We start from the raw sequence: 27,943 nt of genomic DNA on the forward strand, positions 1-27,943 counted from the left end.
GCACTCCCTGTATAATGGCAACTGCTCCTGTCAATGTAACCATTGCGATCTGTAGGTTTAAAATAGGTTTTTGTTTTTATCCTCCCTTGTTCGACCGCAATTTCCAGATCCAAGAAATGGATCATCCTCTTGCTAATATTCTCAGTGAATACAATATTCCAGGGGTTATCATTGATATATACAATGAACTCTTTAAGCGCGGTTTCTGTGCCACGCCAAATACAGATACAGTCATCAATATACCTCTTCCATATTTGCAGACTGCCTGCTTCATTCTCCACACACACCAGTGGGTCAATGTAAAAATGTTCCCAGTATGACAAAAAAATATTCGCAAAACTGGGCGCGAATTTCGCACCCATCGCAACACCCGATACTTGCTAATAAAAATGATCCTCATACCAAAAATAATTATGGGTAAGGCAGTATTTAATGCAATCCACAATAAATGTTTTATGCTCCTCACTCATCTTCTCATCCTGGTCCATATAAAAACGTACACCCTTTAGTCCTATTTCATTGGGTATTATGGTGTATATGGAAGTAACATCAAGTGTCACCATATACGTATTGTCTGGAAGTGCACTAAACCCCCTAAGGATTTCCAGGATCTGTCCCGTATCTCTAAGGTAGGAAGGGGTCGTAGGCACATATTTCTGTAAGAATATGTCAATATATTCTGAGACCCTACTAGTTAAGGAGTCCAACCCTGAGATTATGGGCCTCCCTGGCGGCTTTTCAGCGTTTTTGTGTATCTTAGGGAGAGCTATTTAGGAAGGATATTTAACACTGAGTCTGAGTCTGAGGGAATTCAGTTCCTCAACCCCTGACGAAGCCTAAGGCGAAACCCGGGTCGGGTGTGATTTTATGAAATGTCTTTTATCACATGGACTTTGTAAGTACAATAAATTGGATACTTACTTTTACCACTTGGGTATTGCGCTATGTGTCTCTTTGTCTTGTGAAGGAATTGGTGCCGTATATTGAAGTTTTTGGTTGGTATCAAGACGCTGCAGGAGATGTCCATAGGAGTTATAACAGCTGCCTGCTGGAGCGTGTGTTGAAGTCTGCATTGTGTCTATTACTGCTGGTATCCCTGCAACTACTTGTGGATTTGACTGTTTTAAGGAGACTCAGCCTACTCCTGGATAAGGGTTCCGCTGCTTATTTGTGACTGTGCATCTAGCCCCCCCTTTTTTTCTATCCCGTACATCATGGCCTTTATCGCCCATTGTCATCACCACTTACATCTCTCACATAACACCTTCAAGTTGTACCTTGTGGGCGTCCAACACCACGCCATGCTCCGTAACCCGGGAGGGGGCTCCATTTTTTCATCGCATGCAGTCAAGGCCACCTTGCGTGGGGTCCAGAAAGGCAGGGTCAACCCCCCTTCCCGCAGACAGGCGGTCACGGGCGAGATGTTCCGGAGGATGTCATCAGCCCTTAATGGCAACCCTTTTGGGCCCTTCTCCAGCTTGGTCATCAAATCTGCCATGTACCTGGGCTTCTACGGGTTCCTTAGGCCAGGTGAATTCACTTGCAGCTCAGCAGGGCGCATCGGTCTGTTAAAGGAGCAACTAGTGTGGAGCCAGGGCCACTATACGCTCAAATTATTGTCCACTAAGACAAGCCAGACAGGTCCCCCAGTTGAGGTGAAATTCTTCCAATCTAGCAATAATTGGTGCCCGGTACAAGTCCTCAGGCAACTCATGAACGCCATCCGTGAAGCTCCCCCTAACAGCCCACTGCCCATCCGTACACTTGCATCAGGCTTAGGCTTTGACCCTAGCTCAATCTCTGGCCATTCCTTCCGTATCGGAGCCGCATCCGCAGCTTCCAAGATCAGGGTCCCCGCTCATGTCATCCGGAGAATGGCACGTTGGCGCTCGTCATGCTTCGCCAGGTACATACCAAACCCACAGATAGAAATTTCGCTAGCTTTTCATTCTCTGGTATTGTGATTCAATAAAGTCTTGCATTAACTACCTTGGTTTCCTTTTTGCCCCCTTATAGGCTGCTCTCGTACCCGGCTCCAGGCACAACTCAGCCGGTTAGATGTCGAGACGGGCACGCCTGCCCGGGTCCAACTTTTAGCCCCGACCACAAGTTTGAAAGGCTGAAGCTCAGCCTGCATTTATGGGAGGGGCTTGAGCCTATATCAGCCCCTCTCACTGTTACCCGGCAGGTGTTTCGGTTATCGACCCACCCTCCCATTCCCCATATTTTCTAATCTTCTCCTCCAGGGCAGCCCCCTTATAGGCTGCTCTCGACAACTAACCGGCTCCAGGCACAACTCCGCTCTGGATTCCTCTGCTTTAAATCGGACCTTTTTTTTATTATGGCCATTCTGTGGTGCTTCACTTTGCACTTCCCCCCCCCCCCCCCCCCCCCCCCACCATCATTGGTGGCAGCGGCAGTTCCGATCGGAGTCCCAGAAGTGTAATGCTGGGGCTCCGATCGGTTGCCATGGCAACCAGGACGCTACTGAAGTCCTGGCTGCCATGGTCAATTAGTCAGCATTGTACTCACCTGCGCTGGGGCCGCCAGGCGCTCCTTGTTCTCAAACTCACAGGTCTGTGCGGCGTATGCTTATACAATGCTGACTAACTGACCATGGCAGCCAGTACTTCAGTAGCGTCCTGGTTGCCATGGTAAACGATCGGAGCCCCAGCATTACACTGCTGGGACTCCGATCGGAACTGCCACTGCCACCAATGATGGGGGGGCGCACTGCCAGCAATGATTAATACTGGGGAGGGAGGGGGTATGAGGGTGCACTGCCAGCAATGATTAATACTGGGGATTGAGGGTGCACTGCCAGCAATGATTTATACGGGGGGGAGGGTTTGTCAGCGCACTGCCATCAATGATGTTTAATACGGAGGGGGGATCCACACTGGTCACCAATGATTGTAATACTGGTATGGGGTGGTTAGGGCGCACTGCCCATGAATGATTTTAATAGTGGGGCGCACTGCTGCCCGGCGGCACCCGACCTCTGACAGGGTGCGTGATCCGCACAATTAACCCCTCAGGTGCGGCACCTGAGGGGTTAATTGTGTGGATCACAGTGCCCTGTCAGAGGTCAGGTGCCGCCGGGCAGCAGGGAGCCAGTATGTATGCGCCTGTTGGTATACATAACTTCAAGCCTCCCCATCACCATTGGAACGCCTCTGTGTTAGAATATACCATCGGATTTGAGTTTTCACAATCTAACTCAGATCCGATGGTATATTCTAACCACCAGGCGTTCCCATGGTGACGGGGACGCTTGTAGGGAGGAGTATGCCTGACTCATTGACCACAAGCATTTTAAGCAGGGAGGAATCATTTGTTCAGATGTCAATTCAGCAGATCTTTATCCAAACCGCGATCCCACCAGAAGAGTACTGTTTTCAGAAGATATCACCCGACCCGACTCACACTTCCAAAGATCCAGGGTTTTTTAGTCCGTGATAGTTTTCAGCCAGCTTTCTTGCCAAACTTTCCAAGTGTCCTCACATTCCAGCTCTGCTCACACACACAGCAGTGTGTCCACCACCAGATCTTTGGAAGTGTGAGTCGGGTGATATCTTCTGAAAACAGTACTCTTCTGATGGGATCGCGGTTTGGATAAAGATCTGCTGAATTGACGGCTCCTGGTTCACGCTCACTCTACCAACAGAGCTCTTCTATTGAAGATACCTATGAGGTCTCTATCCACACGCCTTACAAGTGGAGTCTTGTGAGTATATTGCATTCACCCGGTGCGATAGGTGTTTAGAGCATACTACACCATAGTGCGTTTTGTTACTACATTTCAGGTTTCCATGCCATTGTTGAGAGTTATCGATTGCATGTGGTCCTTTTAACTGAAGATTTTACGAATATAAGGGAAAGAGAAGAAACAGAAAAGAATCTTCTCCTGCAGCGCAATCCTTCTTCTTATCACTTTATTTAGCAGACTTTTTTACCCACATTGTCCTAGGATTTGCAGCGCTTGAGGGGACAAATATCCTGTACAGAGATTTTACTTTTTATTCATGTTGTGGGACTATTTGTGCACTTCTAGTAATTATTTGGTGGCTGAAAATATGACATGAAGGTTTTTCAGGTTCGCTGCCATTCAATGGGGCCCGCTGCGAACACACGGTTCGCGAACATTTGACCACAAACGCGAATACCGTCCCGGCCAATGTTCGTCCATCACTATTGGACAGATGACATAAGTCACTGTAGACACCCTCTATAGAAAAAGTATTGAAAATGAAGGGAAAAAATATGCTAGTTTTCACTTATATTTTTCCTATCTCTGGCCCTGACACACAGAAGGTATTGGACAGATGTCACAAGTCAATGCAGACACCCTCTATAGAAAAAGTATTGAAAATGATGGAAAAAATAAATTGATAGCTATATTATATTGCTGCCACCACACACAATATTCCTTAAAAGGACTTTTCGGTCTTTAAAATGTTTTTCAACTAAGTAGATTGCGATCACACTCCCTACACTATCTGTCCCTTCCCAAGCAGCATCTCTATGTCTACAAATGAGCCGAACATGCGTCATCGGGTGCTACATAGCTCCCGATGACGTGTTACGGCCAGCCAATCACTGTAATGCCAATAGCTAACATGGCTATTGGCATTACAGTGAGTGCAATACTTACCTGCATGTTTTTTGGCTGCATTGCAGCTGTGAAACAAGCAGGGAGGAGACTCGAGCATGGTGCTCGAGCACATATGGTACTCGGCCGAGCATGCTTGCTCAATACTACAAAATACTTTATATTTGTATTGAAAAAGGTTTTCCTCTGGTGTCATGGCCTATGCAGCATACTTGTAAGACAAAATAGTATGGTTATGTTTGTTAAGTTAGGATACAGAAAAAAATAAATGATTGTGCTTACTAAAGGTTTCTCTGTAAGTTCAGCAAAGAGAGCAGCAGCAACAGGAAAGGTTTAGCAAGGTTAAACACATATCTAATGGTGTGTTTTTCAGACCCTGGATTTCAGAAATGGTTGGTCACAGAGCACTCTTCCTTTGAACTTGAAACTAAATACTACAGTCTGTGAGGAGAAAAGCAGCTGTATGTTCTCTTCGCTAGTCTTACTTTATTTATACGTGCTCTCCTGCTATTTTGACTTTATTTAGCACTAAATTGAATGTTGAAGTAACATTTAAAAAATTATATTTTCCCACAGCGGTAGTGCTGTAATAGTTTACTCCTATTGATTCCGACTCCTGAACACATCCATAGAGGAGTTATTAGCTGACATATATAAGGTGTCTCAAAAGTAAGGAAACAAACCATATAAAATGAAAACATTTTGGCAGACAGTGATCCAATTTTACATGCAAGCTGTGTGGGAAGGGAGAGATGTATTAGGTCATGTCACCAACATGACGGCCAGCTTAAATAGCACGACATTGGATTAAACTTTGGTATTTAAAATGGGAAGGTTGGTATGTGACATATCAAATTAGTATAGCATTTTTTCCAGAGAACAATGTTGTTTTTCATATTAATGTAACTTCATTCATTCTCATGTTAAGAACACGATAGACATTATAGAACATGTCCAATTGTACGTTTTGAAGAGCAGAATAGGCAGTTGTAGTGAAGGGAGTAAGAAATTTGCATCATGCACATGGTTGGTATCCATATTTTGCTGATCTGCATTTTTTCTGACCGTAAAATTGATATGGTGGTATGCATAAGGACAAAAACAATGATATTTCTTTTCTTGTTTACAGGCAATGTGAAGGATGGCATTGTGTTTAGCTTGTCCTCATTTCAGGTGAACGAAGCAAACATAGGCAATGGCACCCAGGGAGGGAGTGGCAGTCCTCACAACAATATCTTCCTAGGATCGTGCAGTGACAGGAGGGCACACCCTTTCTTCCCTCAGGCACATCCTCATGTTGAGGCTCCTGCCAGATGGTGATTGAGTTGCCCTTGGTGTTAGGTATTTTGGCAGGGTGCAAGGCAGGAGTGTAGATGCAGGTACAATGACTGGCAAAAGGTGTTGGAGTCAGTGACCAGGCCAGGTGGTACAAACACGTCTCTTTTTACTAAGTGCAGAACAGGAGTAGTAGTTCATCCAACAGTATGAAGGCATAGTTGTAAGGCATATAGTGCAATGCTTCCTCATCAGCAATTAATGGTGATTTTGGTACTTCTTCTCTTTGTCTTTCTAAAGTCTTTCTGCAGAAACTTAGGCTGGCAATGAGGTTCTTGTAAGTGTTCTATAATTCCCAGGCTTTTGGGTACAGAATAAAGATACATCTGGCCAGACCGTCTCAAAGTGTGAAAGGGGGCGCTGGCAATATTCCCTCTCATGGAAACAATGTCTATATCAGCCTTAAATAAGCACAGCACCTTACTGACTGACTGTGTGTCACCGCCAGTTCTGTGAGAAGGTCTGGCAGACGTCCTTCTCTACCTCTTGCATGATGTTCTTTGTTTTGGTTTCACTTTGTCATCTCCTTTCCTTCTCCCAGGTGTCACCTATTTAGACTAATCGTCTCCCTTTATATTCCCTCCCATACTGCCTCACTTTGCGGTTTATACTACTTCCTGGATGAAGTGTTCACTGCTGGAGGCTGCTGCTGCTGTTTACTCAGATAAGTATTTTCATGTATTGTGTTTCCATTGCTGGCTTGATTCTAGGTGACCCTGACTCCGTCCGTATTAAGTGCAGGGAGCCAGTGGTCGTGTCCCCTCACTATTATAGGGTTTTCAGGTGTCACACAGTCTTAGGTTCGTGGGCATGCAATCGTCTACCATTGAGACCCTTGCATTGGCTTAGAAGTCAGGGAGAGCTGTTAGGGTTTTGTAGGGCTCACCTATATGCTCCTTAGTTTGGGATCAAGCCAGTCGGACGTTTATTCATAAGTTTCAGCTATCTGCAACATCATCCGTGACACTGTGTTCTGCCCAGCAGGATTAGGGAAAATGATTCCAGATCACGATTTCCACAGTTTGGTATTTCTATAGTGATTATTGTGGTTATAGCACCATCTAGCGGTGTTAAGCTGTAATACACTTTGTTTTTCCTGTTACAAAGACTGCTGCATTGTGGGAGTGCAAGGCATTCTGAGAAAGAGAAGTCTTCAGTCTCTAGGACACCGTTCAGAGCTGTCCTTCTGCATATCTCCTTCTTAAACTCCACCGTCCTTGTAAAATCATATCTGGTGAGAGATCTACCTTTGTTTCAGGGATATTATGTTATGAAGAGCTGTTCAGCTAGTAATAATTGTCACTCAGGGAATTGTTATTACTGTTAGCTAACCATACAATCTTATGTACAGGCAGCCATTTTGCCATGTGCTTCAGTGTTAATGCAAATGTTATAGTACATGCTATCTTTACTTTATACTTATACTTGCTATTATTATAGTTTTACCAATTAAATACTCCTTTTTTCCCAATCAAATACTCCTGTTTTACCAATAAACAAGTTAGACGACAAGGAACAGTCCTCTTATTTGGAAGACAGGAATGGTTAATGCTGAATTTAAGACTGCATACTGTGTGAACGTGTAAGAAGACAGAACAGACTGCAATGCATGACCTTGCAAGTTTTGGACCTTCTAGACTTCCTTCTCATTCTCTCTTGATTTGGAGCACTTTGGACAAAGCTGCAACTGTCTCAGAGATGATGGTTCTCTGGGACTCTGGTCTGGGAAAGAGGAGCAAGCAGACATATGTCCTCTCAGTAGCACAGCTAGGCTGTCACTACTGTCTAGGGGTGGACCCAGCTCCTTCCACCAAGCTAGTTACATACACACTCCCCAATCACTGCCCTGTATGGAAATAAGAATGAGCTACATGGACATGGTCATGTAACCACAGCCCAGAATGGGAGATAGGAGCAAAAAAGGTAAAAAAAATACATTACAAAATTACAGCTGCCTTCATAAATGATTATTTTAAAAGATGTTGTTGCAAACCATAAAACCACTTTAAGCCCTGGGTGGCAAAATCCAACATCATATTGCAAGGGCCTCCTCCCTGTTTGGTATGCCACTGCTTGCTATAGTGTTTTATGTAGTTTATAAGATAGGGTTAGTAGGTATGCTTGTATACTATATGATTTAGATAGAGATATTCAAATAATTCTTAATTTTTCAATTTTGTGTCTCCTTTTTGTAAATCCAGGCTACAGTACATGTTGTATGAGATAGGGACAACGTTTAATATTTTGCTGGTAAGCAAACTATATTTGTCTTGTGTTAATTGATAGACGTTAGGTGACTTTGGGAAGTATAACGCTATTGTCCTTGTTTACAGTGTGGCTCCGCTGTGTAGCATAGAATAAATACAGCAGGAACTTCAATATTGACAACTATTTCTGAATATTAATTGACGATTACAGTCATGCCAAAGCCTAAGTCTAAAATATACAAACAAGTCTACAAACAAGTTTATTTGAAAAGAATACATGTCCATCAAGTGCCACTTCTTGGTAAAGTATACACACTGTATATTTACTATATTGACTTATAGGAAAACAAGAAAAACGTGGTTTATGGAATTTTACTTGACAGTTATTTCGCACAGTTCACTAGGGAGAATAATCCCATCCTGACTGCATCAAATGCCTGTTAAACAGCAGCACCGATCGATATGCTGACTTTGTAGATCTTATTCTTAAAGTCTCTGTAGAAATTTCATTGTTAAGAAGTCATGTAGGTGCATGTTCACTAAATGGCAGTTTGTTTGTAATGAATTGTTGATTTTACTACTCTGTGTAATGTCCAAAAGTAGTTGTTAAAATAAACAAAAAACTCAGAGTACTGAACATACAAAGTCCTTAGACCTTACAATATATGCTACATAGCATTCTGGTCCCAAACAGCAGTTCTGGGAAACTTTACCCAGTGGTGTATAAGATAAGATGCGGCTCCATTGTAGCCTCCATTATTTCAACAAGAATTAAAGGGCTTCTGTCACCCCACTAAACTTTTTTTTTTTTTTTGCTTACTTATAATCCCCACACTGCGATTTATGCCTACATAATCAAATTAATCATTTTGGTCCTGTAGATTTTGTTTAAAACATGCTTTTAAAATATGCAAATTACCTTGCTACCAGCAAGTAGGGCGGCTACTTGCTGGTAGCAGCCGCATCCTCCGATCCTAAAGACGCCCCCTCCGCATTGTGATTGACAGGGCCAGCGGACGGGATCTTTCTCTGCTGGCCCTGCCTGTTAGCATTCAAAATATGGCGCCTGCGCCGCAGCCGTACCTGTCTTCAATCGGCGCAGGCGCACTGAGAGGCGGCCGCTCCATCCTCAATGCGCCTGCGCCGATGACGTCACATCTCAGGCGCATTGAGGATGGAGCAGCCGAGCGAGCGGCCGCCTCTCAGTGCGCCTTCGCCGATTGAAGACAGGTACGGCCGTGGCGCAGGCGCCAGATTTTGAATGCTAACAGGCAGGGCCAGCAGAGAAAGATCCCGTCCGCTGGCCCTGTCAATCACAATGCGGAGGGGGCGTCTTTAGGATCGGAGGATGCGGCTGCTACCAGCAAGTAGCCGCCCTACTTGCTGGTAGCAAGGTAATTTGCATATTTTAAAAGCATGTTTTAAACAAAATCTACAGGACCAAAATGATTAATTTGATTATGTAGGCATAAATCCCAGTGTGGGGATTATAAGTAAGCAAAAAAAAAAAAAAAAAGGTTTAGTGGGGTGACAGAAGCCCTTTAAAGGACCTGAGGTTTGTTTTTACCCCTATACACCCTTTTTCATTACCCTTCAGCTATTTCCTAGGTTTGTCTGCTTACTGTGTAGTTTCTCTTAAAAAAGTCCTGCATCCAATAACAAAAATAACTAGGGCTAGGCTTACTGTCTCCAGTGCCCACTATGGTACATAAGCACTAGATTACACCTACATACAAGCACTTCTGTATTTTTTGCAAAGGGAATGTTTCAACAGAAAATGACTTTGGGGCACATCATAGACACCAGTCTTAATAACCCATATACCTGGCGTTGTATCCGCCGGAGTTATGAAGAGCTGGAGGCCTCTGCATAACTTCGGCGGATCCTCCGCCGCTTCTAAATGTAAGTCAGCTTCCGAGTTGTCTTACATTTAGACTATTTTCTATGCCTAAAACAGGCATAGAAAAAAGGTAAATGAGATGGGCCTGTCTGCCCATCCCCATTTGCGACTTCTTCCCGCTCAGATCAGAGAAGTCACAGATTGCAGAGCAAAGAACCTTTGCGCCACAATCTGCTCTAGAAATACGCCTAATTTAGACATATTTATGTCTAGTAAATGATCTCCCTAATTTTTAAATCACATTTTCTTGTTTAATGAATTTTTTAAGAATTTATGATTTATTTTTAATTTTCCATCATGTCACTATTTATAATTAAACAAAAATCATAAAATCCAGCATTTTTTGCTCTGGCCACTAAGTCTAATAATAGGCGCCACCTCTTGGTCTGTAGAGATCACTTAACTGCAGTTCCTTGCTTATCTGTCATTCTAATTGTGTCAGTAATTATTTCAGCTCTGTGTATAGATAAGACAGGATCCACCATTCACAATAGGTTATTGTGAAGATATTTGTATTAGGTTGCCTGTGAAATGTACAATGTTATTCGTTGATTTGACTGTGTTTGTGGCATCTGAGCGCTGTTTGGATATGTTAAATGTCTATGTGTACTGTAAAGGGTGGGACATTGTATATTTGAGTATTGGTGTCTGTCCTATTGTCTCCACGTGTGTATTGGCGATTTCCCTTTGTCCTGAGAGATAATTGACTTACTTCTCAATTGTCTCCAGGATAGAGGGCTCTGTAAAACCGGTCTGGGCCGGACAGCATGCTTACAGCCAGGCCCCAAAAATACTTTTACTAACTTCGGAACCCCTGGTCTGATTCGTGCCTTTTTATTTTTATTTTTTATTTTTATTGAAAATAATAGAACATACAAATAAAGTACATGCTATTAAAACAACACATCTTGTAAAAGATACATATTGGATGACAGAAGATATACATGAGAAAAGCATTATATTTCTTGGATACAAAGTTATGATAAGCTTCATATTATGAAGGACTTACAATCCCCTTGATCCCACAATCCTGTGTGGGTTAGGTTGATTCCCCATTTTAAGTGTATATGATATAATTATTGATATAGGCACAATAAGCTATTAGGTAAAATTCCTAAAATTGGACCATGCTTTCCAAATAGACCTAAAGGAGTTAAACCTCCGATTCTCCCAAGCCAAGACCTCTTCAAACCTGTATATTTGATCTAATTTCTCCGTCCATTGAGATATGGAGGGTACATCTGGTGATAGCCAAAGTTTTGGAATAAGGAGGCGAGCTGCACTAAGCATACAATGAAAAAGGCGAGTGGGGGTCCCCCCAGAGAGGGGAGGATAAGATCCCAATAGTGCCAATTGGGATGACACAGAAATCTTCGTTTTGCAAATTTTATTAGCTATACTAAAGATTTCATTCCACCACTTCTGTATCACAGGGCATGACCACCAAATATGGTAAAATGAATCTCTTTGATCTCCGCACCTCCAGCATTTGTCTGACCCATTCAGGCTATATAGGCAAGTGATGTCTGGAGTCTTATACCAGCGAGTCAAGACTTTGTAGCCGTTTTCTTGGGTTCGGACACATCTGGAAGATCTGTGTGGTATTAAAAGTAGTTGTGAGATCTCATCTTGGGAAAATGTCACTCCCAAGTCTCTCTCCCAATGGCCTATAAAGGCAGGTTTAACCATATTTAACGGCGTAATCAATTTTTTGTATAATCTTGAGATAAGTTTGGTGTTTCTAGAATGGTCCACCAATAGGCTTTCAAACCACGTTAATGGGCGTAGTAGAGCTTCCATAGGAATATTTTTATTGATAAAGGAGCGAAGGAAAGTAAGTGTGGAAAAGGTTTACAATCTGGGAGAACATGGAGAATCTCCTCGTTGCTTAATATTGTGCTCTCATCTCCATATAGGGAGAGGATCTGAATTGTGGAATTTTTAACTGAGGGAGGTAGACAATCTCTCAAAATGGGGGATGCGTGTGCCATTATATCTTTTATCTGGAGCAGAGGTGATGGAAGTGGGACTGCATATTGTGAGGATTGAAGCCAATTCCATGCCGACAATGTCGTCTTTACTATAGGATTGAGAGGTCTATTCAGGACAGGAAATTTGACTTGTCCCACTAGAAGACCTGAGATGCACGCACCCATGTCATTCTGTTCCATGCAAACCCACGGCTTGTTCACAGGGCTCTTCAACCAATCCACTACCCTTGACAATAATACAGCTTTCCCATATATTTCAGGGTCCGGTAAACCTATTCCTCCTTTAGCCTTAGGCCTGCAGAGAACAGAACGAGCGAGTCGAGCCCTTTTCCCATCCCAGACAAATGAACTAATTTCACGTTTAAGTTTAGTATAATAAGTCCTAGGGACTGGAACAGGCAGTACCTGTTGTAGGTAGGTCAGTCTGGGTAAAACTAGGGAAGTGACGATATTTTTTCTGCCGAACCATGAGAGTGGAGGATTCTTTAGCAGTGACAGCTGATCTGCTATTGATTTTAATAGAGGGGAGTAATTCATATGAAATAATGAAGTGGGATTTGGGCCAATCTTAACTCCAAGATACGTAATATAAGGGGTATCCCAGTTAAAGGGAGAGCTATTTTTCAGTATATTTCTGACTGGGGAGGGGAGATCTATACTTAATATATGGGACTTGCTCATATTAATCTTAAAATTAGAATAGAGACTAAATTGTTCCAGGGTTCTGTATATCAGAGGCAGGGCTATAGTCGGGTTAGTGTTTATTATCAAGAGATCATCTGCGAATGTGTTCCTGTTGGCCAATTTTAATACCCTCAATCCCTCTCTCTCTCCTAATTGACTGTAATAAAATTTCCATGACTAAGACAAAAATTAGTGGTGAAAGGGGGCATCCCTGTCTGGTGCCATTACGGATATTGAAGGGCTGGGACAGAGTATCATTAATAATAATGGAAGCTGATGCATGGGTGTATAATGAGAAGATAGCTTTAATATATGGATCTGGAAATTTAAAGGCTTGAAGAACTTCTTCCATATACTCCCAGCTAACCCTATCAAATGCTTTTTCCGCGTCCGTGCTAAGGAGGACCAGAGGACGGCGTAACCTCTTAGCATAATATATAGCATTCAGAACTTTAGCCGTGTTATCTCTGCCCTCCCTACCACGGACAAAACCCACTTGATCATCTTTGATTAGAGTTGGAAGAAAGTTGAACAAACGAGATGCTAGCATTTTAGCTAAGATTTTTAAATCCAGATTTAATCGTGATATAGGGCGATAATTAGCACATAAGGAGCTATCCTTCCCTTCTTTTGGGATAAGCGTAATATTTGCCCTAGTCATGTCAGGGGTAAGCGGAACACCAGACAGGGAGCAGTTATATATTTTTAATAGGTACGGGCCTAATATATTTCGAAAGGTACGGTAATATAAAGCAGGGTAGCCATCTGGGCCAGGGCTTTTCCCATTTGGGAGTTGTTTAATTGCTGTCAATACATCTTCTAGCGTGAATGGGGCTTGGAGAATTTGGGATTGACTCTCAGATAGAGTTGGTAAAGAGAGTGAGGTAAGGAATGCCTTAACTGATTTTTCTGGAGATGGAGGGGATGGGTTAGTATCCTTTTTTTCAGAGTCATTTATATTGTAATGTGAGTAATAAAATTTTTGAAACTGACTAGCTATTTCTGGAGTAGAGAAAATCTCACCTATGTCTGGGGATTTAATCTTGTGTATATAATTATGTGACTTTCTCTGCTTCATGCGTTGCATCATGAATTTTGACGCTTTATCCCCGTGTGCATAGTATTTAAACTGTGTATGGAGATAATATTTTGCCGAAGAAGTATTGAGAATGTTTTTTAGTTTAGATCTAGTTTCTGTGAGTTCCTCAAGATGAGCTTGTGACAGGGATCTTTTATGTAGGGTCTCTAACTGTTGGATCTAGGACAGTAATGTGTCAACTTGTTTTTTCCTCTGTTTTTTAATTCTTGCTCCCAAGTTAATAAATTGGCCCCTCATGTACGCCTTATGGGCATCCCACAAAATGTGTGGAGAAGTTTCGGGGAGGGAGTTGAGAGAAAAGAACTCTTCTAATAAAGGTTGAATAATTTTTAAATTATCTTCAGTTGTAATAAGCTGTTCATTCAGCCGCCATTTAAATGCTCGTGGTGCTAACGATGGAGCCAAGATGTTTAGGAATATGGGTGCATGGTCTGAGAGGAACATATTACCAATGTATGCCCGATTACACAATCCTAGATGCTCTTTAGAAATCAATAGGTAGTCTAATCGGTGGTATGAATGGTGGGGTGAAGAAAAGAAAGTGTAGTCCCGTTCGGAGGGGTTAAACAGACGCCAGACATCTAACAAGGCGCTTTGATGCATTTTTCTTTTAAGATGTTTGAGGGCCTTAAAAGAGATTGCAGACTTCTTAGAAGTCGAGTCTAATGATGGTTCCATTGCAATATTTAAGTCCCCTCCAAACAGCACCACTCCCTCCTTGTAAGACTCCAAAAGGGAAAGGACCTCCACCAACCATAATACTTGATTAGTATTAGGAGCGTAAATATTAGCAAATGTATAATGTTGATTAGCAATGGTACCCTTTAAAAAGATGTATCTACCCTCCACGTCCTGCGTGTGTGAAATATAGGAAAAGGGGAGGCCTCTTCGGAACCCGACGCTCACGCCTCTAGATGCTGCTGAGTTGGAGCCACAGTGATACCACTGTGGGAAAAGAGACCTGGAGAGGTTAGGGTATTTGTTGAACTTAAAGTGTGTCTCCTGTAGCATCAGTACTGAGCAATTTTCATTCTTCATTTGTGTGAATATTTGGCTACGTTTAGCAGGGGCATGGAACCCTTTGACATTTAACGAAGCTACACATAGGTCAGCCATCATCCAAGAAGATGTCCGATCGATGCAAGCTCTGGAAAATCTTATGTGTGTGCAGAATGGGGGTACTTAGCCTTTCTTGGCGGAGCATCTGGGTTCCAAAGACGCACCCCCTCCTCACGGGGAAGTATCCTAGACAATTGAAGAGATCTGTCATCATAACAAAAAGAACAAAAAGAACAAAACAAACTTGAGAACATAGATAGCATTCAGTTGTTATCATTTTGGAAAATAGAGCTGTTACTCTCATATTAGGGGGTAGGGGGGGAATAGTACACAACATATTGTGACCCAGTATGTCACCCTCATATGGGCCTATAGGTAGGAACCTTAAATGGCACAAAATAGGTGAGGAAACAAAACATTATATTATTCAGATAGGACATAGAACATATATGTGATTAGAGACATAGAGTTCTATTTAAAATACTTAGCGAAATCCTGGACTAAAAGTCCATTATATACGAAGTAGCTGGAACCTGATGTGGAAGTAACGAAATCTTCAATCTTCATTAAGAGGAAGGCGTCTTGGCGTGGAGGAATTACGTCCTCTTCTTGATCTTTGAGATTTAGCTGGATGAGGAGTCTCCCAAGGAACAGCTGTTGGAAGGTTAGTTGATGTAATATTTCCTTGGATAACGTCCCAGTTTTCAATGTGCAGGTGGTCAATTTGCAGGTTGTCAAAGACTCTATTCAGGTCTTGAAATGAGGATATGGAAAATCTCTGACCGTTGAATACAAAGGAAAAACCAAAAGGAAAGAGCCATTTATACATCACTTTGTTGTTGCGTAACCATTCAGTTAATGGTTTTAGGGCCCTTCTTTTCTTTAAGGTTGTTTGTGCTAAATCTTGGTATATAGAGATAGGACAATCATCCACACTCACTTGTGGGGCATTTCTAGCTTTGTTCAGGATAGCGTCCTTAACAGGGTAATGGAGGAATTTACAGATCACATCTCTTGGTGGTTCTGTAACTTGAGGCTTGGGGCGCAGCGCTCTGTGTACTCTCTCTATATTAATTTCATAAGAGGAATCTGGGCCCAGTAGCTGCAAGCATATATTCATCACTGTTTCTTGTATGTCTTCTGCTCCTACTGATTCTGGTATACCTCTAAATCGCAAGTTGTTGCGTCTTCCCCTGTTCTCCTGATCTTCCAGGAGTGTGTACAGAGAATTTAGATGCCTTTGGTGAAGGGACAAAGCGGAGGAAGTTTCTGTTTGATGCGATATTATCGCCAGCTGTGTCTCTTCTAATACCTCTACTCTCCTCCCAATATGGCGCATATCTTCCTTAATAGATGTGAGATCCGTTTTAAGCGGGTCTAGAGCTTCACATAGGGCCTCCTTCAAGAATGATCTTGATACAGGCAGGGTGTCAATTACAGGGGAGACTTCCCTTACCTTCTCAGAGGCAGCAGCAGCTTTCCCACTGTTCCCCGCCGCTCTCGGCATTCCGGGCGCCACATGTATCTGTGCTGCTTTCTTTAGGAATTTATCCATAGATTCGCTAGGTATCGCTTCTTTAGATTGCCCCTGTGTGTCCACGGGTCTTTGGCCACCTATCTTGACCATTCTGGCACCAAAAAGCTGGATTGAAAAGGCTATGAGGGTTTCTTATACAGCAGAGCTGCAATTCAGGCTGCCATCTAGCTCCGGTGCAGGCTCCGCCCCCCTGATTCGTGCCCTTTTTTAATATGTTGTTCCCCTGAATGGATTGATTGTGAATATGTAATTTTTATGTGAATATGATGTATAGTTTTAAAGTTATAGTATATGTGTAAAACTGTATTTCTCTGCCTGTGATAATTACATTTCCCATTGTGTAAGGTAATTGTATCACAGGCAGAGAGGAGGATTTTGTGTGGGCTGTAACCCTTGTTTTATTGGCTACTGTAAGATAATGTGTGTGTGTCTCCCCTGCATGGGAGCACGTAATAAAAAGAGCTGCATCTGGCAGCTCAGGCAGTCTTCTTCTACCCTTCATCATGTTTCGGCTGGTGTTTGGGTATCTGTGATCGTTGTGGGATTTATACTGTTCCTGTGGATGCTGCATGTTACTCTGAGGGATTTTACAGAATTTCATCCGAACTGACTAGGGAATTACTGCAACCAAGGTCCGTTCAGCGAAAAGCAAACGAACTACACGCTACCCTTAATAGAGTTCGTTACAGTGATTGGTAGAGATCAGTGAATCAAAGCTGACGAAGTGGAATTAGATTCTAATTTCAGGAATTGTTTGATTCGCACCGAATCCAAATTTCCTCACTCATCGTGGTAACAAATTACATTTTTTCCTAAAGTGGCTGCTGCACATGTTAGGACCTGGAGCAAGGAACTCTGGGAACGAGGGATTAACCACAATGCCATGCATGCAGCCAATCGGCACCCAGCCAGCCCTGTGATGTCACAGCGCTATAAATAGCTTCAGCCATCTTGGATTCAGCCATTTTCCAGTGTACTTAGTGCAGGGAGAGATGTTAGCAGGCGCTAGGGACAGTGCTAGGAAAGACTTAAAAACGTATATTTTGCTCAATAGACGTTCAGGGAAAGAGCATTAGAAGTGTAGGAAAAGGATAGGGAGTAGGGTTGAGCGAACCCGAACTGTAAAGTTCGGGTTCGTACCGAACTTTAGGATTTTTTGACCCCGCACATTTCAGTAAAAGTTCGGGTTCGAGATCGGTGTTCAGCGATTTAATGGCGCTTTTGAAAGGCTGCAGGGTAGCCAATCAACAAGCGTTTAACTTGTGTGCCCTTAGAAGCCATCACAGCCATGCCTTTTAATGGCATGGCTGTGATTGGAAAGTGCAGCATGTGACCCAGCCTCTATATAAGCTGGAGTCATGTAGCGCCGCACGTCACTCAGCTCTTACTAGTGTAGGGATAGGATGCTGCTGCTGTGAGGGAGAGAATAGGAAAGAATCTGATATTAGAACTTGTTAAAAATTAGTTTTATCCGTCTGTTAGTTAGGTGGGCGTCAGCGGCCATTTTGTGCAAGTTCAGTGCACCAACACTGCATATGTGCCAGGGGAAGGGAAAATAGTATAGGTAAACCATCTGTGAGTTCAGGGACCCAGGGGGTGACATATTCAAATTTTTTTTCTGTAAAGTACCCCTGTGCTGCATATAAATATTATTTTTTTTGCTAAAAAGTACATTTGCGCCCAGCACTGCATTTGTGATAGTGAAAGAAAATCCATCTGTTTATTTGTGGGTGAAAAATTCAGATATTTTTTCCATTAAAGTACCTTTGCGGCCTGCACTGCAAATCTGATAGTGAAATAAAATCAGTAAATCCATCTGTTTCACTGTGGGTGAAAACCATAATTTTTTTTTTCCATAAAGTATCTTTGCGGCCTGCGCTGCATTTCTGACAATCCAATAAAATAGTTAAATACTGCTGTTACATTGTCCTTTGAACAAAAAAAAATCACTTTTTGTGCTAGATAGTACATTTGCGGCCTGCGCTGCATTTCTGACAGTCCAATACAACCGTTAAAGGGGTATTCCCATCATAATGATCACTGTTAAATCTGTTAATGATTTGACAGTGATCATTTTTGTAATTATATTTGATTAACCAATTCCCACGGTTTATGAGAAAATTCATTCTCACTTACCTCATTGTTGTCATTCAGTCTCCCCTGGTTACGGCCACCGCTGTTCTCCGGAATCCCGGTGGCCGCGCTTGCGCAGAAGACTCCTTCTTTTCTCCCGGCCGGGCCGCTCGCTATCCTGAACGCACATGCCGCCACACATGCGCGATGGTGACTTTTTCCTGGCCAGAATAGTACAGAGCCGCGAACGCGCACACCGGCTCTGTACTATTCTGGCCAGGAATAAGTCACCATGGCGCATACGGGGCAGCGTGCGCATTCAGTCCAGGAGAAGACTTCAATCAAGATGAAGCCCGCCCCCAGCCAGAATCCAGGAAGTGAACGGCGTGCTGGCAGCAGGTAAGTATAAAAAAGTGAAGTGGGATAACCCCTTTAAATACTGCTGTTATATTTGTGTTTGAAAAAAACACCCTCGTTGTGCTAGATAGTACATTTGCGGACTGCGCTGCATTTCTGGCAGTCCAATAAAACCAGTCAATACTGCTGTTACATTGTTGGTTGAAAAATTAAATTTTTTTGTGACCGTGAAGTAATTGTATTAAATTTGCCTGTCACGCTGTTGTGTGACCTCCAACTTAATTGTTGACCATTGGCGGTTACATTGTTGCCTGACATAAACCATTTGTTAGTTTGGTTGGTGAACGCAAAGAATGAGGAGAGCTTCAAATAAGGGACGTGGCCCTGGTCGTGGTGCTGCTGGTGTTGGTGGAGCTCCTGTTGCAGGGAGAGGATGTGGTCGATCTGTGCCAGCTACACGCACAAGTGAACAACTTCTTCAGGTGCGAGTAGGCGACAGAAGCTTAAGTGTTATTTGGTAGGCCCGATTGCCGCTCTACGAATGGTGAGGCCAGAACTAGTACAGGAGACAGTAGATTGGGTTGCTGACAGTGCCTCCAGTTCCTTCACATTGTCTCCCACCCAGTCCCCTGCTGAAAGATCAGAGTTGGCCCCTGCAGCCCATGGCCATCAGTCTTTCACCTCATCCCCTTGCAAATCAGCCAAGCAGTCTGAGCCCCAAGTCATGCAGCAGTCTCTTCTGCTTTTTGAGGGCTCTGCTAGCAGGGTTTCCCATGGCCATCCACATAGCCCTGCCCCAGAAGTGTAAGAGATTGAGTGCACCGATGCCTAACCACTTATGTTTCAGGATGAGTACATGGGAGGACCACCTCAGCACCTCTCGGATGATTATGAAACACAGGTGCCAACTGCTGTGGCTTTCTGCCGTGTGCAGACCGACAAGGAGGGCAGGGGTGAAGACTGGGTGGAAGATGATGTGTAGGACGATGAGGTCCTCGACCCCACATGGAATCAAGGTCATGCGAGTGACCTGTGTAGTTCGGAAGAAGAGGCGGTGGTCGCACAGAGCCACCAGCACAGCAAAAGAGGGAGCAGGGTACAAAAGCGGAGCGGCCGTCCCCTAGACAGTATGCCTGCTACTGCCCACCGCAGCAAGGGACAGAGCACACCAAAGCCACCTCCAAGGAGTTCCCTGGCGTGGTAGTTCTTCAGACAATGTGCTGACAACAAGACATGAGTGGTTTGCACACCGTGCAATCAGAGCCTGAAGCGAGGCATAAACATTCTAAACCTGAGCACAACCTGCATGACCAGGCATCTAAGTGCAAAGTAGGAGCTGCAGTGGAGTAGACTCCTAAAAAAACAAGAAAGGTCTCTGGCTCCTCTTGCTTCCTCTTCTGCTCCAGTCTCGGCCTCTTCATCCCCCTCTGGAGTGACAGTGGCACCTGCCACCCCGCAAACAGAGGATGTGCCAGCAACGCCACCAGCTCGGTCACCAAGCATCTCCACAATGTCCCATGGAAGCGTTCAGCTCTCCATCTTCCAAACACTGGAGCCAAAGAAGAAGTACCCCTCTACCCACCCACGATCCCTGGCCCTGAATGCCAGCATTTCCAAATTCCTGGCCTTTGAAATGCTGTCATTCAGACTGGTGGACACGAACAGTTTTAAGAATCTGATGGCAGTGGCTGTCCCACAGAACGTTGTGCCCAGCCGCCACTACTTTTCCAGGTGAGCCATCCCTTTCCTGCACAACCAAGTGGGGGACAAACACAGGTGTACACTGCACAACGCCATCTGTGGCAAGGTCCACCTAAATACGGATACATGGACCAGTAAGCCGTCAGGGACATTATATCTCCCTAACAGCTCACTAGGTAAATGCAGTGGCTGCTGCGTCTGAGGCGGATAGCAGTTTGGTGCATGTCCTTCCACCACCGAGTATTGCAGGGAGTTTCTCTTTGCTTCCTGGTGCTTCATCCTCCTACTCCGCTTCCTCATTCTCTACCGCCTTCTCATCCGGTCAGCGTAACACCTTCACCACCAACTTCAGCACAGCAAGGGGTAAACGACAGCAGGCAGTTTTAAAACTTATCTGTTTGGGGGATAAACCCCACACTATGCAGGAGCTGTGGATGGGCATTGAACAACAATGCAGGAGGCAGCATTTCAGCAACATGGTGGAGCAGTATGTGTGCACACACCTACACGTACTGACTGATGGGTCTGCGCCCTTCAACTTCTGGGTCTTCTGGCTCACGTTCATTGAAATGAACCAGGCAGGGATCCCACAGAACATGTCCGTACCTTGTGCAGAATAGACATGTATACCAGCCTCACCCAGCCATTGTTATACTCCAGGGCACTTTCTCATTGTTTTATTTATTTATATTTTCCAATGTTTTGGGGTGTACCCTAATTTAAACAACAACAACAAAAATAATATAAAAAAAAAACACAGGGTTGGCTACCTCCTCCACCACCGCTTCCACTTACACCGCCACGTCCACCGCCTCCTCAATCTTCTACTCCATATGGACCTACACTTACTAGATCAAGATTATTTTTTTTTATTTAAACGTTTTTTATGTTATTTTAAGTCCTTTCTCTAATTTGTCTGTTACATTGTTGGGTGACATTCACCAATTTTTGGCTGTGATATACCCCTGATCTACAGGGTGTGCCATTTATATGGATACACCTTAATAAAATGGGAATGGTTGGTGATATTAACTTCCTGTTTGTGGCACATTAGTATATGTGAGGGGGGAAACTTTTCAAGATGGGTGGTGACCATGGCGGCCATTTTGAAGTTGGCCATTTTGAATCCAACTTTTGTTTTTTCAATAGGAAGAGGGTCATGTGACACATCAAACTTATTGGGAATTTGACAAGAAAAACCAATGGTATGCTTGGTTTTAACGTAACTTTATTCTTTCATGAGTTATTTACAAGATTCTGACCACTTATAAAAAGTGTTCAATGTGCTGCCCATTGTGTTGGATTGTCAATGCAACCCTCTTCTCCCACTCTTCACACACTGATAGCAACACCGCAGGAGAAATGCTAGCACAGGCTTCCAGTATCCGTAGTTTCAGCTGCTGCACATCTCGTATCTTCACAGCATAGACAATTGCCTTCAGATGACCCCAAAGATAAAAGTCTATGGGGGTCAGATCGGGAGACCTTGGAGGCCATTCAACTGGCCCACGACGACCAATCCACTTTCCAGGAAACTGTTCATCTACGAATGCTCGGACCTGACACCCATAATGTTGTGTGCACCATGTTGCTGGAAAAACTCAGGGAACATGCCAGCTTCAGTGCATAAAGAGGGAAACACATCATCATGTAGCAATTTCGCATATCCAGTGGCCTTGAGGATTCCATTGATGAAGAATGGCCCCACTATCTTTGTACCCCATATACCACACCATACCATCAATTTTTTTGTTCCAACAGTCTTGGAGGGATCTATCCAATGTGGGTTAGTGTCAGACCAATAGCGGTGGTTTTGTTTGTTAACTTCACCATTCACATAAAAGTTTGCCTCATCATCATTGAACAAAATCTTCTTCGTAAACTGAGGGTCCTGTTCCAATTTTTGTTTTGTCCATTCTGCAAATTCAGTGCGCCGATCTGGGTCATCCTCATTGAGATGCTGCAGTAGCTGGAGTTTGTAAGGGTGCCCTTTGTGAGTAGCTAATATCCGCCGAAGGGATGTTCGACTAATGCCACTCTCCAGTGACATGCGGTGAGTGCTACGCTGTGGGCTCTTGCTGAATGAAGCTAGGACAGCCACTGATGTTTCTTCATTAGAGACAGATTTCATGTGTCCACATTTTGGCAAATCCAACACTGAACCAGTTTCACGAAACTTAGCAAGCAGTTTGCTAACTGTAGCATGGGAGATGGGTGGTCTCGTAGGGTGTCTTGCATTGAAATCTGCTGCAATGACTCGGTTACTGCGTTCACCAGACATCAACACAATTTCTATCCGCTCCTCACGTGTTAACCTCGGCGACATGTCAATGGCTGTAAACAAAGAGAAACTTGTAAATAACTCATGAAAGAATAAAGTTACGTTAAAACCAAGTACACCATTGTTTTTCGTGTGAAATTCCCAATAAGTTTGATGTGTCACATGACCCTCTTCCTATTGAAAAAACAAAAGTTGGATTCAAAATGGCCGACTTCAAAATAGCTGCCATGGTCACCACCCATCTTGAAAAGTTTCCCCCCTCACATATACTAATATGCCACTGTTTCGAGTACTCCACCAACATGGCCAGTGGCGATGACGCCGTTATCAGCGTTACAATACCACTTCTATGTCTCCTTGAGAAAACACTTAGGGCGATGATGGAAGAGGATGTGGCCCAGGACAAGGAGGAGGAAGAGGGGTCATCTCTAACATTTTCAGGCCAGTCTTTTAAAAGTGGCTCAGAAAGAGGATTTTTGCAATAGCAGAGGCCAGGTACAAATTTGGCCAGCCAGGGCCCACTACTGGAGGACGAGGAGGATGAGGAGGAGGAGGATGGGGATGAAGCATGTTCACAGCGGGGTGGCATCCAACGCAGCTCGGGCCCATCACTGGTGCGTGGCTGGAGGGATACGGAGGACGCAGACGATACGCCTCCCACAGTGGACAGCTTGTCCTTACCTCTGGGCAGCCTGGCACACATGAGCGACTACATGCTGCAGTGCCTGCGCAACGACTGCAGAGTTGCCCACATTTTAACGTGTGCTGACTACTGGGTGGCCACCCTGCTGGATCCCCGTTACAAAGACAATGTGCCGTCCTTAATTCCCTCACTGGAGCGTGATCGGAAGATGCGCGACTACAGGCGCACGCTGGTAGAAGCGCTCCTGAGAGCATTCCCGACTGACGCCGGGGGACAAGTGGAAACACAAAGCGAAGGCTGGGGAGGAGGAAGATGTCGCCAATGCAGCTGTGTTAGGGTTAGCATGGCCGACATGTGGAAAACCTTTGTCACCTCGCCGCAACAACCGGCCCCAACTGTTGATATGGAGCAGGAGGCAGCATTTGAACAACATGGTGGAACAGTACCTGTGTACACGACTACACGTACTGACTGATGGTTCTGCCCCATTCAACTTCTGGGTCTCCAAATTGTCCACATGGCCAGAGCTTGCCCTGTATGCCTTGGAGGTGCTGGCCTGCCCTGCAGCCAGTGTACACTCTGAACGTGTATTTAGCACGGCAGGAGGTGTCATTACAGACAGACGCAGCCGCCTGTCCACAGCCAACGTGGACAAGCTCACGTTCATTAAAATGAACCAGGCTTGGATCCCTTAGGACTTGTCTGTACCTTGTGCAGAATAGACAGTTCTAACAGCCTCAACCATCCATCCTTGTACTCAAGTGCACTTATTCCTTTTTATTTTATTTTATATGTCCCAATATTTTGGGGGATACCCCTATGTAAAAATGCAAAAGAACACACATCTGTGTTGGCTAACTCTTCCTCCTTCGCCGCTGCTTCCACCTAGACCGCCACGTGAGCCTACACGGCCACATCCACCAATTTACCGCCTCCTCAACCTCTTCCTCCTACATCATTCCTAATTTTTATTTTTTTAAGGTCTTTTATGTTTTTTTCATTCATTTCCCTATCCACATTTGTTTGCAGAACAGTTGCCATGCTCTTAAGCACATTTTGCTGCCTTTTGCAGCCCTCTAGCTCCATGACATTTTTACAGCCATTTTAGTGCTCAAAAGTTCGGGTCCCCATTGACTTCAATGGGGTTCGGGGTCAAGTTCGGGTCAAGTTCGGGTCCCGAACCCGAATTTTTTTTTCAAGTTCGGCCGAACCTGCCGAACCCGAACATCCAGGTGTCCGCTCAACTCTAGTTGCGATCAGTGATGAATGAAGCATCTGAGGGGTTCAATGATGGGGGGACGTCGCAATCGCCATTCCCTGTCATTGCACCTGCTTCTCACGAAAATTGAGCTATTCCTCACTAGGCAAATTTTTTGGTAAAATTTGGCAAACCAGCCAAATCAAAATTCGCTTATCTCTAATTAATAGGTTGCTTTGCTTTAAAATTGCTTACATGTACATATAATTTGTAAAATAGTTATTCAATTCTTTATAATAAGTTTAATTTCCACAACAGAGGAAATCTGTTTTCAAACAAATGAGAATAAAAAAATAGTTTTATTCTTCAGATTTGATGAGGTAATTAAGAAGCATCTGTCAAAATAGTAATTAAACGAGAGATGCTGTAAGGCACTTTTTAAATAACTAAAAAAAAGTGAGAAAATAAAGATTCTGGCTCCGAATCAAATTTTGTCTCTAGGTGCGTGCTAAGAATTGTTTAGTCTTAATAAAGTTTACTTACACCTGCCTGCCTATAATTCAGTGGCATCCAAGGAAACTTGCTATTATAGAAAGTTCACAAATTCAATGTACACATCGTAATACCAATATACTGATCAATCTTCTTCAATATTGTCAGGGTTGTTTTGGGATTCTGATTCATTGTGGATCTGGGAATTGAGCGCTCCAAGGTCCGGGATGATAGCAGATAAACAGCACGTACACAGTGACATGCACTGGCTACATTCCACTAGGGAACGAAGCTCTTTGTTTAAACAGTATAATAGTGGGAACTTTTCAGGGCATAGTCAGAAGCTCCCCTACAAGGGGATGACTTAGTTAGGAACTTATTCAGTGTTTTCCCGATCTAGTCTCTGACTGTTGTCACTGAAATGACTTCCCAGCTGATGTGTTGCTGTCAGATGATGCCTGCTCTCTGGGTGATGTAAATTCTTTATCCTTTGATTATAGATAATTGTAAAAAGACACATTTGCCTAATTAACCACTTCCCGCATTATAACATACATGTACGTGGGGGAATGTGGTGCTTTACCGCATTCCCACTTGCATGTATGTGACGCGATTAAACTGTCAGAGCACAGCGCGATGCGCTGACAGTTCAGTTTTGCCGGCATATGGGGGTTGCTAGGCAACCAGTGACAGTGGCGGGGAGCGAATCGCAACATTCCCCAGCCGGCGATCGCTGTGATTGGTCCATTACTGCAGATGGACCAATCACAGCGAATTGAAGTGATTTAGGGAGGTACTGTATGTACTCTCTTTCTCTGAACGTCCCAATTCCTGTCAGGAAATCGATCACAGAAGGAGCTTTGTCAGAATCCACTCACCACAAATGTTTTAACCCCTTCAGTGTCGAAATGCCACTCTTCTGTGCCCTAATCTGTCAGCCTGTCATCATCAGTTCTGTGAATCATCCCCTGCCTCACACATAATTAACCCCTTCAGTGATGATTTGCCACTCTTTTGTGCCTGTCACTCCAGCCCTTCTGTCAAGACACCCGTCACTCCATCCTGTCCGTCTGTCAAGACACCTGTCACTCCAGTCTGTCCGTCAAGACACCTGTCACTCCAGTCTGTCCGTCAAGACACCTGTCACTCCAGTCTGTCTGTCAAGACACCTGTCACTCCGGCATGTCCGTCAAGACACCCGTCACTCCATCCTGTCCGTCCATCAAGACACCTGTCCCTCCAGTCTGTCCATCAAGACAACTGTCACCCCAGCCTATCTGTCAAGACACCTGTCACCCCAGCCTGTCCATCAAGACACCTGTCACTCCAGCCTGTCCGTCAAGACACCTGTCACTCCGGCATGTCTGTCAAGAATTCTGTCACTCTGGCCGTCCATCAAGACCCCTGTCACTCCGGCCTGTCTGTCAAGACACACGTCACTCCATCCAGTCTGTCCCTCAAGACACCTGTCACTCCAGCCTGTCTGTCAAGACACCTGTCACTCCAGCCTGTCTGTCAAGACACCTGTCACTCCAGCCTGTCCGTCAAGACACCTGTCACTCCAGCCTGTCCGTCAAGACACCTGTCACTCCAGCCTGTCTGTCCATTAAGACACCTGTCACTCGAGTATGTCCATCCATCAAGACACCTGTCAATCCAGCTTGTCCGTCCATCAAGACAGTTGTCACTCCAACCTGTTTGTCAAGACACCTGTTACTCCAGCTTGTCCGTCTGTCAAGACACCTGTCACTCCAGCCTGTCCATCTGTCAAGACACCTGTCACTCCAGCCTGTCCGTAAAGACACCTGTCACTCCAGCCTGTCCGTAAAGACACCTGTCACTCCAGCCTGTCTGTCTGTCAAGACACCTGTCACTCCAGCCTGTTCGTTAAGACACCTGTCAATCCAGCCGTTCTGTCAAGACACCTGTCACTCCAGCTTGTCCGTCAAGACACCTGTCACTCCAGCCTGTCCGTCCATCAAGACACCTGTGACAAAGCGGCTTTTAATTAAAGCTTTTAAGATACACTCTGGTGCTCCGAATCAAAGTACCCCCCAGGGGTTTATATCCACGAGTGGCTGAGAGACTAGACGCTGACACATAGATGGTCAATGCAATCTCTACTTTATTACAGAAAGTAAGCGGTATATACATCTTCAGAAAAGAGAAGTACTTTATGAGGCCCAGGCATTATTTCATTGGCTCAAAAGGAAGAAGAGATAAGAGAAAAAGAGATAACGCTCTAGCATCTGCGCACTGTGCACTACTTTGGAATGTGAACTAATGTAAACATCTGGTTATCGTCGCCATGTTGTAATGGCGTCTATCCTAACAATAATACTGCACACGTCATATATGACACTTCAAAGAGGCGTTCTTCTATAGGCAGTGAGTAATATGTGTGTATAATATTCATCCAGCCAAGGGATTGGATTTAGCATCCTTTCACAGTGCACACATCTTCTTCAAAGCATCTGTGGGGAGATAGAAGACAAACACTGCCCACAGCACAGTTCTCTGCCCCCCCCCCTTCTTCTCCTTATAGCATTGCATAGACAGAGCTCGACTAACAGCAGAAAGGGGAGGGGGGAGGCTCCTGAGATAAGAAGTTTGTAACAACTTAAGATTCACCAGTTACAGTCCTAGAGATACAAAAAATATAGAATAAAATTCACACATCTATAACACCTGTCACACACTCCCAAGTTGCATAAAAAAAAAAATTACCCTGTCACTACGTGTGCCATTCTCCTGTGTGTACATACTCGTGTCCT

General features: G+C 44.2%; 1 long non-coding RNA gene across 1 annotated transcript; it reads right to left on the reverse strand.

The window, feature by feature from the left end:
- Positions 1-7,813: 7,813 nt before the first annotated feature.
- On the reverse strand, positions 7,814-27,439 carry LOC120991727. The gene is made up of 3 exons (XR_005776783.1): positions 27,427-27,439; positions 16,563-16,569; positions 7,814-7,950 (listed from the first exon to the last, which is right to left on the reverse strand). It is a non-coding gene; the product is annotated as an uncharacterized LOC120991727 (long non-coding RNA).
- Positions 27,440-27,943: the final 504 nt, after the last annotated feature.

The sequence above is a fragment of the Bufo bufo genome, chromosome 2 (assembly GCF_905171765.1).
Source record: "Bufo bufo chromosome 2, aBufBuf1.1, whole genome shotgun sequence".
Lineage (NCBI taxonomy): Eukaryota > Metazoa > Chordata > Amphibia > Anura > Bufonidae > Bufo > Bufo bufo.